This window comes from Xenopus laevis, chromosome 6S, assembly GCF_017654675.1.
Source record: "Xenopus laevis strain J_2021 chromosome 6S, Xenopus_laevis_v10.1, whole genome shotgun sequence".
NCBI classification, from domain to species: domain Eukaryota; kingdom Metazoa; phylum Chordata; class Amphibia; order Anura; family Pipidae; genus Xenopus; species Xenopus laevis.
In genome coordinates, this window is record NC_054382.1 from 23478562 (window position 1) to 23499145 (window position 20584).

Sequence of the window (20584 nt, forward strand, 5' to 3'; positions counted from 1 at the left end):
AGTACAATGTACTGTTTACATTGTAAATCATTTTTCAAAATTTGGATTATTTGGATAAAATTTAGTCTATGGGTTTCCGGATAACGGATCCCATACCTGTACAGACAATTACTATATGGCAGCATAGAAATCAGTGCAACTAGCATCAGAATTTAATAATCAGCCCTGTAGCATCAGCTTATATTACAGGCCCACCTCATTTTCTGCTGGATAATTAGTGACGAGCCCTAAGCTTAGCTTCTCAACAGCTGCTCAGAGCCCACTGAGCATGTGAGTGTCACAGACACTTTCCAAGATGGTGACCCCCCTGTGACAAGTTTGAAGTCCTGGATCATTGCTGCTATTGACAAGCTGAAACTTTAGCCTCGTGCAATAATTACATTATATAAAATGTGGCATTTTTAGCCATACTTATTTTTAGGGTTTAGTTCTCCTTTAAGTATAATTGTATTATACTGTTAACATTGACATGCCATATAACTTACAAGAAACATTTTCTGAATGCCGCCACAAGTGCTACAACAGATACAAATGTTGTGCATTTGTCGACATCATTGATTAAAGGTAAACGGAAGGTCCTCTGCACTTTTCACACTGCACATTACAGATGCAGGCTTTGGGAAAAACAGCAAACTTTGTTTAGATGTTTTGCTAAGGTGGCTCACCATGGCACTCCATTTATATCGATCATTATCATACCTTTTCCACTGAAGTGACTGCTGTGCCATGGTGCATTGCGTGAGCCCCGTGATATAAAGGCAAACACTGCTCTATATTTATGTGTGGGTTTTGAACAGTACATTGTGCTACTGTTTTTCCCTGTGCACTTAACATCTGCTAAAAGCTTAGTAGGGTCTATTCATCTCTATGGCTTATGCACACATGAATGCTGACCCTTGCACTTCTAGAAAAGGCTGGATAATTTTGTTTATGCCATGAACAGAGATGCACAGATTCATCTGCATAGGATCCTATCAACCATGAACCAGCAGATGGGTAAAAAAACTGCAATGCAAAATAATAATAACGCTTGCCAGATAAAGCATATTAATACATTTATATATATATACAAGAGAAAATACTTGGTCATCGAAAGCAGGCACCAATGAAATCTTTGTATTTGCTTTTTTTAGGGCAAAGACACTGACCAGCCTTGGATCTTGGGTCAATGTTAGTGTTGTAGTAATCTGCTTGTTTGGACGCTTTACGTAAGGGAATTCCTGCTGTTCTGCCATTTTCTTATGATTCATATTCCTGTTCCTGTTTCCCACTTCCTGTGTAAGCTGAGAGCAAGCAAGAAGCCAGGCACACCTACCTGTAGGGATGCCACCTGTCCGGAATTTTTTGGAAGGGCTGCCCGGGTGAAAAGTGCCTGTCCGGATTTCCAAATTAGGAAATCCGGCAGGACATTGAAGTGACTGACATGGCAATCAGCCATTTGCAGACCCCCATGTCATCCACCCCGCCCCCCATGTCATCCAGCCCAGCCCCGATGTCATCCAGCCCAGCCCCTGATGTCATCGGTCCGCTCCTGATGTCATCCAGTCCCTGACGTCATCCACCCAGCCCCTGATGTCGTCGGTCCGCCCCTGATGTCATCCAGCCCAGCCCCTGATGTCATTGGTCCGCCCCTGCCCATTTTCCCCAAAGAAAAAATGTGCCAACCCTACCTACCTGCCATGTTTTATTAAATAGACCAGAAGTTACTGGGGCTCATTTAAATTGCTTTCAGTGTTCAACATACAGCTGACTAAAAAAAGCTAATCACTGCTTGCTATGGGTTACTGCCCAAGTGCAAATTTGCCCAGTGTTTATAAAGGAGCCCCAATGTGTTTGTCTGGCCGCTTACCTGAACCAACACCGCAGAATCATTTAACCCACTGCTAGCCAAGCAGTTTATCACAAATACAACTTTGAGTTTGCTATGTCAGATTCATAATTACATAGATTAGCAAAGAGGAAAGGGAGAAAATAATCATATAATACTATTAAGGGTCAGTGATGGGTAAACTTGTCACGTTTGCGAAACAACGATTTTGATGGCGGCAACAATTCGACCGCGTCAAAATGGGCGCTGGTGCCAAAGTTGACGCTGGCGCCCATTAAAGTCAATGGGCGTCCGTTAATCGTCGCCGGCAATTTTTGCAGCAAATTCTTGAATTTATTCGCCAGCGTCGGAACACAGAAATTCACAACAAATTAGCGTCTGGCGAATAAATTGCCCATCCTAACAACTGGAAAATATAACTTTGTTAAATTTTTACGGCTGAGCATGATTTGTATTGATTTTATTATTTCGTTAAAAAATATATCACTATTAAGGGTAACTGAAACTACTGTATATAACTCTACCCATTCCTCTTGGCATGGTGAAATTACTGCCTATTGCTGTATCCAGTCAGCCCAGTGCCCATTAATTATGTGCTTGGGGGCATATATGGGGGCAGAGTTTCACAGAGCTGGAAGGGCTTTAGAACACAGTTCACAGTAGTACTGGCATTACAAAATGCTTGTGTACAACTGGAAGTGTACATCAGCTGGGAATACTGTAACAGCAGAGGTTTTAGTTGCCCTAGAGTCAGCACATAATCATGCTTACTTATCCAACTTCACAGTATTCCATTGATATTCCTACAGTATATAGTAAATTCTCTCAGTTTTGCTCACCTAATGCTTTATATTTCTTCAAATAATAAGTAGTTGTATTTGTTATTTAGCTTGTTTTTGCTTACTTAAACCCACCAGAGCCAAACCATGCTCCTTCAACAACTGCAAAATATAACTTAGTTAAACTTTTACGGCTGAGCGTGATTTGTATTGATTTTATTATTCCGTTAAAAAATATAGCTGTTAAAATGTGGCTTTTATGTAGTGTAGGAAGAAAATAATGACCGTCAGGACGGGCTGAACATCTACTTCAATAACAGCAGAATTAAGGCTAAAAGAGTCTAGAATAAGCATAAAGTTCCAAGAAAAGCACCGGCTCCAGAACAAGAAACTGGTGAGTAGGTGTTTTTTTTCCTGGAGGTGATTTTCAGGCCTCAAGGATACAAAATATAATTGGACAAAGTGCTATTAAATAAAATGACTATCTTGGCAATAACAGTGAGATTATCTATAGAGACTTTAATCTGCCCAATGCGGGCTGGTGTGTATTTGATACAAGTTCATCTTAAGTGGCAGCACTACAGACTACTTACAATAAGTATCTCTCAAGTAATTGCTGAGCAAAACCATTTGCAAAAAAAGCAAGATTAGACTACTTACACATAATGGGTTCTTTCAAGGTGTTTGAGTGACATCCAAGAGAAGTGGGAAAAAAAAAGAGAATATGTGGTCATATGAGAAACAGATATCTGGCAGAAAGTATAGTAACAGCTTCCACAAAAAGCAATGGCTCTCAGAAACAGTGACAATAACTTTAAGGGTAAAAATGCCTGCCACTATTATATTATTATCCATTATCTGAAAACCCGTTATCCAGAAAGCTCCGAATAACGGAAAGTCCTCCTTCCAAAGACTTCATTTTGTCCAAATAATCCAAATTATTAAAAATTATTTCCTTTCTCTCTGTAACAATAGTACAGTACCTTGTTCTTGAACCAAACTAAAGGTGACCATACACGGGTCAAAAAAGCTGCCGACAGACCGAGTCCCCCCGACGGGCTTCCCTGATCGAGATCTGGCCGAAAGTTCGTTGATGCTGTCCCGCGATCTGACCGCCCATTCTCGTTCGTTAGGATCCGATTGTTGGGCCATAGGGCCCACGATTGGATCAGCCCGATATTGCCCACCTCAAGGTGGGCATATCGGAGAGAGATGTCGCCAAACGAGCGGATCTCTCAGTGTATGGCCACCTTAAAATATAATTAATCCTTATTGGAAGCCCAGTGGGTTTATTAAATGTTTACATGATTTCCTAGTAGATTTAAGGTATGAAGATCCAAATTACAGAAAAATCCGTCCTGTACCAATGTGGATGGATGGGTAAAGAAAACATCAAACACGGTGTTATGTTTTTTACAAATACAGACAAGCCTTCGGAATACGCAAATAGTGATGTACAGCCTGTAATGTAATTTTGTTCAGTGGTCGCATGGAAGGCCTAGGGGACAGGGAGGCCCTGATCACAGGGTCTGCTGCCTCTGCATTTGTTTGAAACTCTCCCTTCCTAGCCACTTTTTTTACCTTAACTGGCTTAAGCAAGCAGGAGGAGTGAGTGTGTACCGGGCCCCTCCAAAAAGTTTTTTGATGGGAGGGCGCATTGTTGCTTGGAGACTGATTTCATGATTTTCAACATGGGCTGAAACAAGAGTTGCGCCCATGACAATTTTTATACACGCCTATTTTGTCCAAATGCATTAAAGTCAATAGGCGGCTGTATAATTTTGATGCGCAACAATGTTTATGCGCGTGTCTATTCTGACACGCACCCAACGTTTTCCGTCTGCAAATTTTTGCCGAAGTTTCACAAATTAATTTTGAACTGAGTCTTCAGTGTTCTATCCACTGCCATTTATCCAAAAAATTGTTTAGGAAAGAGGAAAGACAAATGATCATTGGTAATGTGATTGTGATTTACTTGTTAGTGCAGTTACATTATTCTTTATAAATTCATAACTAACCTTTTCAGCTAGAACTCTCCCAAAGCCCACTGATTAAAAATGTCTTGTTGCCTCGTTGACACTCTCTCTCTCTCTCTCTCTCTCTCTCTCACTCTTTATATATATATATATAATATATATATATATATATATATATATATATATATATATATAGTAACATTGAATGAACAGTGCACTCCAAAAAAGAAAAATTGTCAATGGCCCAGGCACTGCTGTTGTATCTGAACGGAATAAGTGAAATTTATTTATTTAGCCGATGACCCAATTAGCAAACAATATAAGACTGAAACAAGTCTCAGATTTTGAACTTGTTTATATTTAGGGGCAGATTTATCAATGGTCTAATAGTAAGTTTGAATTTTCGAGTTAAAAATTCACACATTCATATTGTAATCCCCCTCTTCAAATGTAAATTAGAATGTGAGATTTATCACACGTTGACCATGGAAACAGTCCTAATTCGAATATTCACCACCTAAAACCTGCAGAGTTCATGTACAAGTCAGGGGTGGAGGTCTGTTGAGCCATTTGGAGATGTTAATAGTTTTTTTCTGAGAAAATTCGTACAAAAAGTTGAATTGTGAGTATATTCAAATAAAAAAAAAATTCACATGAATTCAAAATTCGACCTTTGATAAATGGGCCTCCCCGATGTTTACTTGTACCACATTCCTTATTTTGTGCAGTAATGTCCCAATACAACATTTAAAATGCAGAACCTAGGTAGAAAATATTTTGGAAAACCCGCTCACTGGAAGGTTTTTAATGTGTTCTTCGCTGCACTGAATTATTTCTTAAATCACCATTGTTTTACAAAAATATGCCCACTGACAAAATAAGCAAAATAAGCTTTTGTTTCCATTCCTAATTCCTGCACTTTAGAATTGTTACCAATAATAATCATTGAAGATATGTGAGCAGATCTTGAAAGAATAACTGGCCGGTTAATGTCCCACAGGGTAAATGTCTTAAGTGGAGTCTTTAAATCTAAAATCCATTTAAAAACAATGCTGCTCCAAAAAGTATTAACCACCAGCAGCAGAATCAGCCTAAAATTGTAAAATCTGAGAATAGGTTTTACTTTGACACAAAGGGCCCTGTTCTATATGAAAAACACGGCTGCAACAGGCAGATAAAGATACACTAGCTTTCATTCAATCAACTCAAAGCTTCCACATTATTAAATCTGTGCTCTCTATTTCTCACCATATTGATTGCCAAAATAGCCTGGTGGCCACAATATTGCAAACACAGAATGTAATAAAGTTCAGTTCCATCTTATGCCCCTTCACTTAGCCACAGATGTCACTTGTAATAAACTGCAACTGACCTCAATCTTTCTCCATCTCACAATTCAGACTTGGCAACTCTTGCAAAATCTCATTTGCTGAATGGGCCCTTTGGATATTCTTCCATCCCTAGATGTTGAGACGTACTCATCTAAAGTTTTAGCAGCTTGATTACTAGCCTTACCCTATGCAGCCTGCAGATATGTTGAGCTCCTCTATATTATATCTTTTCTTTCAGTTGTCAAAGGCTCTGAAGTATTATCTGGCATTCCTGAATTGGGGATGTTAGCAGAGTAACTGGGTAATCAGCATGCGTAGTGGCAGTTTTTTTATGGTTATTTTACTCTATTCTTTTGGAAACTTATTTAACACATGTTATCTACTTAATTTTCCTACACTTCTTTTCTAATTATGGAAGTTTCTCTTGTAACTCTCACAGAATATTTCATAAGCACCACTGAAATTCTATTTTGTCTACTGTGATGTTACAATATCAGGTTCTTCAGATATTCATGCAATACTTCATCTCGACTTTCAATCTCCTATTTCAGATTATCTTCAATAAAGCAATTCCCTGCCTTGATGTGACTTATTCTTTCCTGGGATCCCTGAAAATTATATTCTATTCTTCAGAAGCAGGTTTTTTTGGTATACATAATTTGGTATGCATTCATCTATAAATTGCTGCCGTTATAAATTATTTCCAATAAAATATCAAAAGATTGCAGTATGGAAAGTTCTCAAAGGATATTAACTATTTTGTACGGATTCTGCATGCTTATCATGGCAGGAAAATGGTTTATAGATATAGTATCATAGAGCCCCAGCAGAGATGTTGCTCCCTCCCCCCAAACTGCTCCACCAACCCTCCCTAATTAAGCCAACATCCCTGCACCTGGAAATAAGGACCAGAGAGATGCAGCAAGGTTGGTATTTTCCATGTCTGGCTGCTTTACATCCTTTACACTGACTGCCAAAATGGTCCAGGATTGAACTGCAACTTCTGGTTGGCAGTCAGCGCAAGAGAGCCAATGATGGGAAGCAAAGTAGATGGACATCAACCCCTCTGCACTATTCTATCTTTTATTAGGTAGGGTGGAGTGGGACTGTACTGGGGAGTGTGAGGTGTTGTAGGCCAGGCACAGGACAGAGGCTATACATAAAGCACTTCCCTTTGACCAAAATTTGACCCCAGGCTGGTGCACCAGTAAGGCCTACTTTTTGTTCAGAGCCATCTTTTTCTAGTCTCACAGGCAACCCTGTCAGGCTTGGGCATGTACATCAAGGGGCACATTTACTTAGGGTCGAATATCGAGGGTTAATTAACCCTCGATATTCGGCCGTCGAAGTTAAATCCTTCGACTTCTAATATCGAATTTGAAGGATTTAGCGTTATTCGTTCGATCCTTAGATCAAAGGAATAATCGAACGATTCGAAGGATTTTAATCCATCGATTGAACGATTTTCCTTCGATTAGAAATTGCCTAGAAAGCCTATGGGGACCTTCCCCATAGGCTAACATTGATGCTCGGTAGGTTTTAGGTGGTCGAAGTTTTTTTTAAAGAGACAGTACTGTGACTATTGAATGGTCGAATAGTTGAACGATTTTTAGTTCGAAACGTTGGATTTGAAGTCGAAGTCGCAGTCGAAGGTCGAAGTAGCCAATTCAAACGTTCAAAATTCGAAGTATTTTTTATTCTATTCCTTCACTCGAGCTAAGTAAATGTGCCCCTAACAATACAGATTTTCCAAGATTTCTGTACTGAGCAAGTGTCCTAATAAAATTGGTACAGGGGAAATTTAGACTTATGAAAGGAAATGGTGGCATAATCCTCAGATATGGGGAGATAATATAATATTATATAGTTCCTGAAATATTTGTTTTTACTTTAGATGCATTACTAAAAGTGCCAACTCTTGACATTTGCATTATTAGCAGAGATAAAATGAATCAATCTGAACTTATTAGCATTTAGAATTAGAGTTTTCTTGAATTTTAATTGTTTAAACATTGCAAAAAGAGACAAAAAACAACAAGGATTAGAGTTATCACCAGTTATCACCAGTGATACTGAATTCCACATATAAACTTTTATTTGCACCAAACGTGTTAGTACCTCACTTTGGCCAAAATATGTAAGCAAGGCCTCTCATTTAACTACACTGTAGTGCAATTAAATTTAAGTCCTACAGCAAAATATGTGAGTAGTAAGACCCTGTTGCACTTACCCTTAACACATTCTAAGTCTATAGTGCATTCAAAATGAAGTTCCCCCGCAAAGCATGTGACTAAGTCATAAGACCCTGTTGTACTTACTGTTAAATCAAGAGCTCTAGTGAGCAAGTAAGAAGTTTTTAAACCCCAACAGATTACCGTACACCTGTGAGTAATTCCTTATTCTAAAGGCTAAATAGCAGCTAGAAGCAATATTTGGCTACAATTTGTACACAAAACACAGAAAGAAATTGAAAGGGTTCAGTTTAACCCATACAAAGTCATTGACCAGCAGCTAGAAATCCCATTGTGCCAGCACTCAAAATATGTAAGCTCACATGCCATGTCAAGTCACTATAGACTTAGGGGCCGATGCATCAAGGGTCGAATATCGAGGGTTAATTAACCCTCGATATTCGACTGGGGAATGAAAATCCATCGACTTCGAATATCGAAGTCGAAGGATTTTGCGCAAAAAGTTCGATCGAACGATCAAAGGAATAATCCATCGATCGAACGATTAAATCCTTCGAATCGAACGATTCGAAGGATTTCAATCCAACGATCGAAGGATTATCCTTCGACCAAAAAAACGTAGCCAAGCCTATGGGGACCTTCCCCATAGGCTAACATTGGGTTCGGTAGCTTTTAGGTGGCGAACTAGGGGGTCGAAGTTTTTTCTTAAAGAGACAGTACTTCGACTATCGAATGTTCGAATAGTCAAACGATTTTTAGTTCGAATCCTTCGATTCGAAGTCGTAGTCGAAGGTCGAAGTAGCCCATTCGATGGTCGAAGTAGCCCAAAAAACACTTTTTACATTCGATGTTTTTTTACTTTGAATCCTTCACTTGAGCTTGGTGAATTGGCCCCTTAGGGGGTTATTTACTAAACTCTGAATTTTAATTTTAATAAAATCTGACTTTTTCAAAAATGTATTAAAACCCGAGGATGGAAAAGTCCGAATCTGAAAATCCAGCATCTCAGACCTATCAAAGTTGCATGTAAGTCAATGGGAGAAGTCCCAATGATTTTTTGATGTGCGCTGGGTTTTTGGCAATACCCCGAAGTTTTCGGAGTTTTCGAGTGAAAAATACGAAAAAAATTGAAAATTGGATGAAAAATACGAAAAAATCCTGAAAATCGTATTTTGCACGATTTTTTAGATGTTTTCCAGAAAATTTTCGGGAAAATGTCAAAAAAAAACATGCGGATTTGGCCAGAGCTTTTTTCAGAAAATATTGAGATCAATTTGGACTTTGATAAATAACCCCCTTAGTATGTTAGTAGGCAGTGTAGGATCACATTAAATGAGATGATGTGACACGTGAGCTTACATATTTTGGCCAAAGTGTGGTACTAACAACTCATTTTTTTAAAGGCAAACTGTGCACTGGCAAACTTTCTCCTTCTTTTTATGTACAAATAATGGCTTTTTATCGTAGAAGCCGTCAACTCCAGAGTATGGCACAATGGTGTTTCTAGCTTCAGGTCAGACTGAGAGCTGGCAATTTATTTCTGTTTTTTATTTACACAATATTCATTTTAAAAAAGTATGCGTTAGTAAAATTTGTGTTGATTTTTCTGAATTAAACAAAAAGTACCACAAAAAAGTGATATAATATGATAGATTGCCAGTTTATAGGTGCTGAAGTGCCCAGGCAATTATTATCAACTTAATGTCATCATATTTAAACTTCCTTAGTCGTAATTTATTGAACACTTTTTTGCCACATTCTCTAATCTGGAATATAACGATTGTCTGTAACATTTTTAATAAAATTAAAAGTAAATTAAAATTGTGAGTAAATTAAGAACTCATTCATATTTATATCTGAGATGAATATATGATATGATTTTTATTTTGCATTAGGATTTTATTTATGAATCATAATATTTTAAACAAAAAAACATTAGAACTATTACATTCTCATCAAGCAAACACGTTTATTTTAGAATAAAATTGAATGAAAATATACTGTATTTTTTTTTTTTTGTATGGAAGGATATCTGTATATTTATGCCGGAGATGCCTTCAATACCAAATAGGGATGCACCGAATCCAGGATTTGGTTCAGGATTCGGTCTTTTTCAGCAGGATTCGGATTCGGCTGAATACTTCTGCCCGGCCGAACCAAATCCTAATTTGCATATGCAAATTAGGGCAGGGAGGGAAATCGCATAACTTTGTCAGAAAACAAGGAAGTAAAAAATGTTCTCCCCTTCCCACCCCTAATTTGCATATGCAAATTAGGGTTCGGATTAGGTTCGGTATGTGGCCGAAACTTTCACAAATGATTCGGGGGTTCGGCCGATTCCAAAATAGTGGATTCGTTGCATCCCTAATACCAAACAAAACACTTTTACAGCTATGGCACAAATTGTAGTACTGATAGGAAGGAAAACAATGGTGAAAATGTCCCCAAATTGCTTGTCATCCATCTGAAGTACAGAAACCTCTTCAAGTGCGGCACCTTTGAGTGTGTTTACTGAACTGTGTAACATAAGTCTGTTGTGCATTCACAGAATAACAAAGACAAAACAGACAAATATTACAGAAGTAATATTTCGAGTAGTCATGCAGAATGTATGCATTATGGTGCTGCAAATATGTACATAATATAAAAGCTCTCATTGAGTATGTTGCATTGGCCGCAAATCCACGTATTGTTTGTGTGTCCAAATTGCATGGCATCCTGTATTCCTCTTAAGATAACTCAAACCAAAGTAGAGTTAGAAAAGAGTAAAGGAGGGGATAGAGCAATGAAAGGGAAAAGGGAAAAGGGGAAAGGGGGGGGAGGCGGAAGTCTTTACAGTGTCTGTCATATGCCTCCCAGGGCAAATCTCTTTGTGCAGGGTTTGAGGAGGAGGAGGAGGCGAGTTTCTTCTTTCCTTTATTCATGAGTTTTCATGTGAGTTTTCCCCTGAGGGAGGCCTCAGCCCACCATTTAGTATAGCGGAAAGGTGCTAACAGTTTGAGGTGTTTTTGTCCCTCTAGTGTACTTAGATAATTGCTCCAAATATCAAAGAAATGAGAACCTTTGGATTCTTTGTCCTGTAGCGCTAGGACCCATTGAAGCTGCATAGTATATAGTAATTTACGTTCCCATATTCGGGTTGAAGGGGGTTGTGGGTTAGGTGCATTCACAGTATTAACTGACAATAATACGCGGAACTGGGAAAATGTGATTCAGACATTAGCAGCAATGAATCCAAGCAATCAGAAAGTCCTGCATAATTGAGCGGTAAAACTGATTTTTACAACCTGAGCTGGAACAGCCATTATCAACACAATTGTGAAACCTAAATCAAACACTATCAAAAATGAATCCATGCAATTATGAAGCCCTGGATAATTTAGTGTGGAAATCTTACGGTAGAATTGTACTATGCTTAACAGTCATGCCTTCCAAATATATACACTAACATTTCAAAGATATGCACTGTGTCGTTTATATACAGTATATGAATGTCAAAGTAAACTTTATTGTCATCTCAGCAGTTTATAATTACACAGTGAGACGATACGACGCGGCTCCAGCTAATACAGATATCAGAGTGTCTCTGAGGTAGTCCAGGGGGGTTATTCATCATAGTCCGAATTTATCTCAATATTTTCTGAAAACAACTTTGACCAAATACGCACAGGTTTTTTGGGATTATTTATTATTACACTTTCCGAAAATTTTATTTGCGAGAAAAAAAACAAAAAAATCTTGAAAAAGTAAGATTTTTTTCTGATTTTTCATCCGATTTTCACGATTTTTCACCTGAATTTTGACCAAAAACTTCAGGGTATTGCCAAAATCCCAGCGCACATGAAAAAATCATTGGGACTTCTCCCATTGACTTGTATGCAACCTCTACAGGTCTGAGATGCCGGATTTTCAGATTCTGACTTTTCCATCCTCAGGGTTAAATAAATTCCGAAAAACTCATGATTTTTTTTTAAAAGTCAGTTTTTATAAAAATAAATGATGAATTTTTCATGATTTTTGCATTCTGAGTTTAGTAAATAACCTCCCCCAGGTGTGTAAAGTACAGAAGTGTAAAACAAAAGTTCAGAAGTTGAAAAGTTCTTTATACAGTGCCACTTGTATTCATGAATGCTCTAACATTATTATAATACATTGATTTTACAGATGGAGGAGAGTAAAGTGTGATAAATTATATATAGCATTTAAGTATTCCAAAAGATTAATGGTCTGATTTATAAAAATGTCCTGCTGGGGAATCCTGGAGGATTATGAACACTTTGGGGGGGAGGGTTTCAAACGGATTTTACCAATTAATTTCATTCTAGCAACAATAGTGAAATGCTATTGTTACCTCCAGGTACAATTTATAGATTTTTTGTAAATCAGCCCATACTGCCTTATGTTAAAGGGGATGTAAATCTCATAAAAAAAATTGATGTCCACTGTGTGGTCCTCTGAACACTTGTATAATTTTCATTTTCTATTTTTTAGTGCAACAATTTTTAAACCTTGAAACATTGTTTTTACTATCCATTATAATCTATGGGCTCATCCCTAATTAGCAGTTTTACATTGTCAATACCAGACTTGTAGCTTAATAGCTTGCTATGGTGGTCACAGTGCCAGAGACCCTGTCTAGGCATTTTTCTGTACACTACTTGTATAAATTTGTTAAACTCTATAGATCAGAGAGATCTGCTGAGCCAAAAACCTAGTAATAGCAGTCTTAAACAGCTAATATCTCTGAGCACTTTTGCAATTTCTATTCATGTTCTAATTTTAGTCTAATACAAGTATGGGATCCATTATCCAGAAACCCGTTATCCAGAAAGGATTGGTTGTCTCCCATAGACTCAATTTATCCAAATAATCCAAGTTTTTAAAAATTATTTCATTTTTTTCAGTAGTAATAAAATAGTAGCTTGTAGTTGATCCAAACTAAGATATAATGAATACTTATTGGAGGCAAAACCATCCTATTGGGTTTATTTAATGTTTAAATGATTTTCAAGTAGATTTAAAGTATGAAAATCTAAATTATGAAAAGATCCATTATCCGGAATACCCCAGGTCCCAGGCATTCTGGATAACAGGTCCTGTACTGCTAATATCTCAGTAATCAATACAAATAGAAATTGGATAGAAAGTGCATAAGTGTAGGCCTTGGGGCCTATTTATCTCACTGTGTAAAATGAGTAAAGCATTTCAGTGAAATACTAATCTAATTCTTTAATCCCCATAGATATGAGGAATGCAGAAGTACATATTGTGAGATGCTGCACATCATGTCTCAAACCTCAAATTACTCTCCTGAATAATTCAAAGGCACCTGAAGGCAATCAATTAATTATCTTGAATGTTTGCACTGGGCATAACTTGATTCGGGGGAATAATGTCAAGGATTTGAATGCCATAGAAATGAAAAATAAAATAATGTTTAAAAAATGATTTATGTTCCAGAAATGTAAAGAAATTAGTTCCAATGCACCTTTCATATTGGAGGGTGTTAAAGAGGTCACACACTACCTGACTAATAAATAATAAACACATTGAGGGTATGCAATAAAATAAAATCAGCTGAGCCACCATAATAGTGGGATAATAGTCTCTGGGAAGGGAGTGTGACTGTGGGATAGCAGGTATAGTAGGGAGAGATGGTGCCTATACTAACAGTGGGATAATAGTCTCTGGGAAGGGACTGTGTCTATAGCAGGTATAGTAGGGAGAGATGGTGCCTATAGTAACAGTGGGATAATAGTCTCTGGGAAGGGACTGTGGCTGTGGGATAGCAGGTATAGTAGGGAGAGATGGTGCCTATAGTAACAGTGGGATAATAGTCTCTGGGAAGGGAGTGTGACTGTGGGATAGTAGGTATAGTAGGGAGAGATGGTGCCTATAGTAACAGTGGGATAATAGACTCTAGGAAGGGAGTGTGACTGTGGGATAGCAGGTATAGTAGGGAGAGATGGTGCATATACTAACAGTGGGATAATAGTCTCTGGGAAGGGAGTGTGACTGTGGGATAGCAGGTATAGTAGGGAGAGATGGTGCCTATAGTAACAGTGGGATAATAGTCTCTGGGAAGGGACTGTGGCTGTGGGATAGCAGGTATAGTAGGGAGAGATGGTGCCTATAGTAACAGTGGGATAATAGTCTCTGGGAAGGGAGTGTGACTGTGGGATAGCAGGTATAGTAGGGAGAGATGGTGCCTATAGTAACAGTGGATAATAGTCTCTGGGAAGGGAGTGTGACTGTGGGATAGTAGGTATAGTAGGGAGAGATGGTGCCTATAGTAACAGTGGGATAATAGACTCTAGGAAGGGAGTGTGACTGTGGGATAGCAGGTATAGTAGGGAGAGATGGTGCCTATAGTAACAGTGGATAATAGTCTCTGGGAAGGGAGTGTGACTGTGGGATAGCAGGTATAGTAGGGAGAGATGGTGCCTATAGTAACAGTGGGATAATAGTCTCTGGGAAGGGACTGTGGCTGTGGGATAGCAGGTATAGTAGGGAGAGATGGTGCCTATAGTAACAGTGGGATAATAGTCTCTGGGAAGGGAGTGTGACTGTGGGATAGTAGGTATAGTAGGGAGAGATGGTGCCTAAAGTAGCAGTGGGATAATAGTCTCTGGGAAGGGAGTGTGACTGTGGGATAGCAGGTATAGTAGTGAGAGATGGTGTCTATAGTAACAGTGGGATAATAGTCTCTGGGAAGGGAGTGTGACTGCAGCTTTTCCTCTTTGCATCACTTGGAAGATACCATGATAGTGTACTTAAATATTTATGACGCATATTCATTTAATTCACAATGCCCGTGATTTAATTCCTGTGGTAGCGATTGGTTCTCTTAGCTGACACATGGATAGCCTGAAATGTTGTGAACTGCATTGTGTAGAACAGGTCGAATGTTAAGTTGACATTCTGCAAACTGAAGGTTTCATGTTAGAATCAGATGCGGCAGTCAGCAGGAAGGACATGTACAGCAAGCATTCATCATTACAGCTTGTGCAGCAAAACCATTTAGACAGAAGATTTTCTCAAGGCATAAATAAGATTAACAGAGCAGCAGAAAAGTTAACTGAAGACATAAATGTCGGGCATGTCTTCAACTTGCATAAACATATGATACAGCCATTCTCCGGTCAAGGTTTCATTTGGAATGATGAGCATAAGGGAGTCTAAGAGATCAATACCATCCACATTTCATTTTAAAACCCGTCAGGACCCACACTGTTGCAGTCTATGTATCTATTTATGAGCCTGTTATTCAGTCTAGTAAAGCCTTCAGTAAAGAAGTTTGATCAGAATCCGTTTCAGATTCATCCTCTGAGGATGGTAAACTGAATGCCTAGAGAGAAATGAACAAACCACTATTAAAGGAACAGCAAGGGGTACATACAGATGCAGTTAACTCAAGTTTTCCAAACTCAAAAACATCTAAAAATGTTGATATGTAATATGTAAAATATGTAAAAATCAATCAAAGGAATCTGTTCAACATTTGGCCTATTTTATTTGTTTGTCACATTTATTAAACAAAACTAAAGAAATAATGCAATTTTAATAGGTAGTAAGTTTTTTTTTCTGTAAATTAATGTAATCAAGTTTTTTTCTGTTTAGTACTGTAATTATGTTTGTGATTGAGACAAAAAGTCACTGTTGCAGAAACAAAGTTGCTTTTGGTGGCGTTTTTTTTTTTCACATTCGAGTTTAGAAAAAGACTCAAATTCGAAAGTTCATAAATTTGGCTCTCATTTGATACTATAATAATAGAGTAGAAACCTATGGGCAAATTCACTATGCGCCGAAGCGCCTAACGCTAGCGTTAATTCGCTAGCGTTGGGCATTTTCGTTACTTCGCAAATTCACTAATGGGCGCTGGCGTAACTTCGCTAGTGTAACTTCGCACCCTTACGCCTGGCGAATTTGCGCAACGGACATAACTACGCAAATTCACTAACGCGCGCATTGTTCTTAACGCTACCTTTTACGCTAGACTTCCTTTGCCACCTCAGACCATTTTTTTAGGGATTTCTTCAAAAAAAGTTAAAATTTTTTCTAAGTCCCAAAAAACGCTGGCGTTTTTTCTATATTATGGGTGATAGGCTGAAAAAGATCGAAATTTCCCCCCCCCTACATTTCCTAACTCATGGCAACTTAACTATACAGTGGGCACATGTGTAGAGTAACTTCACTTCGCTTAACGAATCAACGCTAGCGCAACTTCGCAACCTTACGCTACCCCTGAGCGCGACTTCGGATTTTAGTGAATTTGCGGAGCGCTGGCGAAACTGTGCCTGGCGAAGTGCAGCGAAGTGCGGGGAAGTCTTAGTACGAATCTTAGTGAATGTCCCACCAGGTGTCCGTCCTGAGTTAACTAATTAATTAATTAATTAAAAACACGTGACAGCCGATCAACAGATGGGTGAATCTGACAAGCAACAACAGCCTATCTTTGCTTGTGTTAAGGGCTGGGCTGTGATTGGCTAATAACCTTCTACTGTGCTTTTTGTCAAGGACTTCCACTCTTTTAAAATACAGAGAGAAACCAAGGAGGATCTATGAAGAGCTGCAATAAAGGGATCATCTTTAATGTTAGCAATCATTTTTAGTCCATATTGAACTCCGGCACATATATTATACATCATTGCCTTTAATAATATGGTGATTTTGAGTCATACTATATTTAGAGTCCTGGACATGACATGAAAGTCATGACTACTAGAGGCAATTATGGATGTAAGAAGTAAGAATGCTCTTTATAGGAGAACTAAACTCCCCATAACAAAAACCCCTACCACTAAGCGCAGCGGAGCTCATGGCATCATCTTCCATGTTTTCTGTATTTTATGGGAAGTGAATAGGGATGTAGCGAACTGCCGATTTGGTGTTCGCGAACGCCGTTCGCGAACACCGGCAAAAAATGCGAACGTTCGCGAACAGTTTGTGAACTTCGAACACCCGCTAAAATCGTTCGATTCGAATGATCGAAGGATTTTAATCGTTCGATCGAACGATTTTCATTCGAATCGAACGATCTAAGCATTCGATCGAATGCTTTTCATTCGATCGAATGCTTACAATCGTTCGAACGAATGGAAATCGTTCGATTTTTAGCGGTCGAAGGAATTCGAATGGTCGAATGGTCGAACGATTTGTATTCGAATCGAACGCGAACTCAAAATGCGAACGTCGCGCGACGTTCGCGAACATTCGGCGGACGCGAACGGTCGAAGTTCGCTCGAACAAGTTCGCCGGCGAACAGTTCGCTACATCCCTAGAAGTGAACGCCGTATTGGCGCATGTGCCAAAAGTGCCGGAAAAAAAGAAGACCCAAAGAATACCGAAGAGCTGGAAGATGGCGCCCATGGGCTCTACTGCTCTTACTCAGCACCTATACGTGAGTAATGAATCAGGGGTACTTTCAGGGGAATCACCTATGCGAGTGGGAAGCAGGGATGGGGGACTATGTAGGGTAATGGGTAGGGGTTTTCATTATTGAGGGGGTTTAGTTCTCCTTTATGGTGGCTCTGTGTTGTATGACATACAAGGCAAACTAGTGGAGTACCACTAAAACACTCTAGGCCATGAGTAAGAGGTCTCATCAAGTATACTTCTTCAAGAACTTCACAAATATGAACACATTGATCTGGCTACATTGTATAAGGAAGTTAACTTTATTGAATACCGTATATACCCGAGTATAAGCCGAGTTTTTCAGCATCCAAAATGTACTGAAAAAGTCTACCTCGGCTTATAGTTGGGTCAGCGGTACCCGACCCGAGTAGATGAGATTGCAGTCACTTTTAATCATTCCTATACCAACAGTTCACTTGGGGAGAGACTGCAATATCCCACAATGCCCTCTGTTGGTTATATGAAAGAATAACAGTGCGCCCTCTGTTGGTTATATGAAAGAATAACAGTGACTGCTATATCACACAGCGCCATCTGTTGGTTATATGAAAGAATAACAGTGACTGCAATATCACACAGCGCCATCTGTTGGTTGAATGAAAGAATAACAGTGCGCCCTCTGTTGGTTATATGAAAGAATAACAGTGACTTCAATATCACACAGCACCCTCTGTTGGTTATATGAAAGAATAACAGTGACTGCAATATCACACAGCGCCATCTGTTGGTTATATGAAAGATTAACAGTGACTGCAATATCACACAGCGCCCTCTGTTGGTTATATGAAAGAATAACAGTGACTGCAATATCACACAGCGCCCTCTGTTGGTTATACGAAAGATTAACAGTGATGGCAATATCAAACAGCACCCTCTGCACATGGTAGTGGGACAGTGGGACAATGCACACAGTAATCCGTTTGGCAATTCTCTGTCACCATCAACTTTGCAAAGAAGTCCGGTTGATCGCTGGGGGGGGTCGCTTTGGCAGAATGTGCGCTGCTGGGAGACAGGGCTGTAGTTGTGTCTAGGCTTATACTAGAGTCAATAAGTTTTCCCAGTTTTCGTAGGTAAAATTAGGTACCTCGGCTTATACTCGGGTCGGCTTATACTCAAGTATATAAGGTAGTTGCTAGTCATATGCTTGGCTTCAGGTAGCTTGGCACTGCAAACACCACTATCATATTTCTGCTACCACCAAGTGGTATGAAACAAATATGGCCAAAAGTATTTTTCTTATGTGGCTTCCTTTTCTATGTCTTAAAATAAAAAACTAAATAAATAACAACGAAAGAAGGTAAATGCTCAGAGACCTTATAAGAAAAATGGCTGAATAAAAAGTCATCATCTATGCTAACACAGTTTTGCTTAGCCATGCAGCAGTCCCTGAATGATTTAAAAGGCATCTGCATGGGGAAACAATCGAATATACTTTTACATGTTATTCACATCACTGCTTTGCAGTGGAAGTACTCTAGTGTAAAATAACATATTTAAGATCAAGTCCTAAAAATATTATTGTGGGTTATATAAAGCAGCCCCTGAGGCACCCGTAAAAACACACTTGCGCCTTGATAGTATATATAACCTATAACCATTGCTTGAATGTCTACAACTGGATATTCTTCTGTGCCTTGGACAGCCTTCTGCAATTTGGTTGTTCAAAGGCAACAATTCCAGTTTGATAGTCAGAGGTTGCCTGCAGTTGTGTTGGATGCAACTTTAGAAACATATTTTTCAATTTCCAAGTATAAACAGGAGTTTGGCCGACAAACTGTATAGTAAAACCACATTCTGCTCTTTGCTTTTATAATATCAGACCTTGGGGGGTAGGGTGATTGTTGCCACTTGCCTTGATTGGCCAAAACCATACAAAGCCTTGGATGCCTTAAGTGGTCTTAATTGGGTGCCACCATTGATCCTTCCCATTTGCACCTACTGGCATTACACACTACTAAATAAAAGGGTACAGTGCTGCCTGGATGAATTTTCCTTATAGAGATAATGTAAAACAAATCGAGGTGGCAAGACCAAGGGACAGAGGAAGGGAAATGTATTATGGATATAGATATGGATAGATAAAACCTGCTCTATTTTTCACTATAGAAATAGATATTAGCAGCATGTGAATTTATGCTCTCAACCATGTAATTGTATTCATCTAATCTTGCACTAGCACACTTTCTTAAACATATATGACACTAGAGAGTCCTCATTTTTGGCACTGACTTAAAATTATCTCCATATTTTTACTTTAGTTCAGTAAAACTGACAAAGGCCCAGGACATCTGAAAGATTTCACATGCAACAAGAGTGTAACAAAATATTCTAAAGGTTTACCGTATATACTCGAGTATAAGCCGTCCCGAGTATAAGCCGAGGTACCTAATTTTACCTCCAAAAACTGGGAAAGCTTATTGACTCGAGTATAAGCCTAGGGTGAGAAATGCAGCAGCTTCTGGTAAGTTTCAATCAAAAAATTGAGGGTTTCTGCTCCCATTGGAGGTGCCGGCGTCTCATTTTTGGATGCTGGCGACCATTCTTGGACGCCGGCGAATATTCTTGGAGACAATTCTTGGCAGCCGGCAACTATTCTTAGGCGCCGGCGACTATTCTTAGATGCCGGTGACTATTCTTAGACGCCGGTGACCGTTTTTGCGCTTGACCTGAGTATAAGCATATTTGGGGGGCTGAAAAACTCGGCTTATACTCGAGTATATACGGTATTTGCCATACAAACGTGCATTAGGCATCTGGGGTTGTTTCATTAAATACATTTTAAAAAGGGAATTTACAAAAACATTTTTAACACTGGTAAAGAAATAACTCTTCACTTCATTCCACATACAAAACCCAAAACCAAACACATCTGATATAGAAGGTTTTTCACCTACATAAAATGAGTATGGAATTATAATAAACACATACATATATATATATATTCCCTTGGCCAATACATATATTTAAAAGTAGGAATTCAGAATCAGAACCTTTATAGGATTTCACTAGCAATGTATTTTTCTTTAATACAGTGTAGATTTTTCTTCTCCTAAAAGTAAGA

The 20584-nt window shown here is 38.8% G+C and overlaps 1 protein-coding gene and 1 long non-coding RNA gene across 2 annotated transcripts in view; one reads left to right on the forward strand and one right to left on the reverse strand.

The window, feature by feature from the left end:
- LOC108719670 (zinc finger protein 804B) overlaps positions 1 to 20584 on the reverse strand; it is a 256418-nt gene that overhangs the window by 169369 nt on the left and 66465 nt on the right. The gene's annotated exons all lie outside the window — the stretch shown is intronic.
- On the forward strand, positions 2789 to 13741 carry LOC108719887. The gene is made up of 3 exons (XR_001936279.2): positions 2789 to 3001; positions 6466 to 6576; positions 13349 to 13741. It is a non-coding gene; the product is annotated as an uncharacterized LOC108719887 (long non-coding RNA).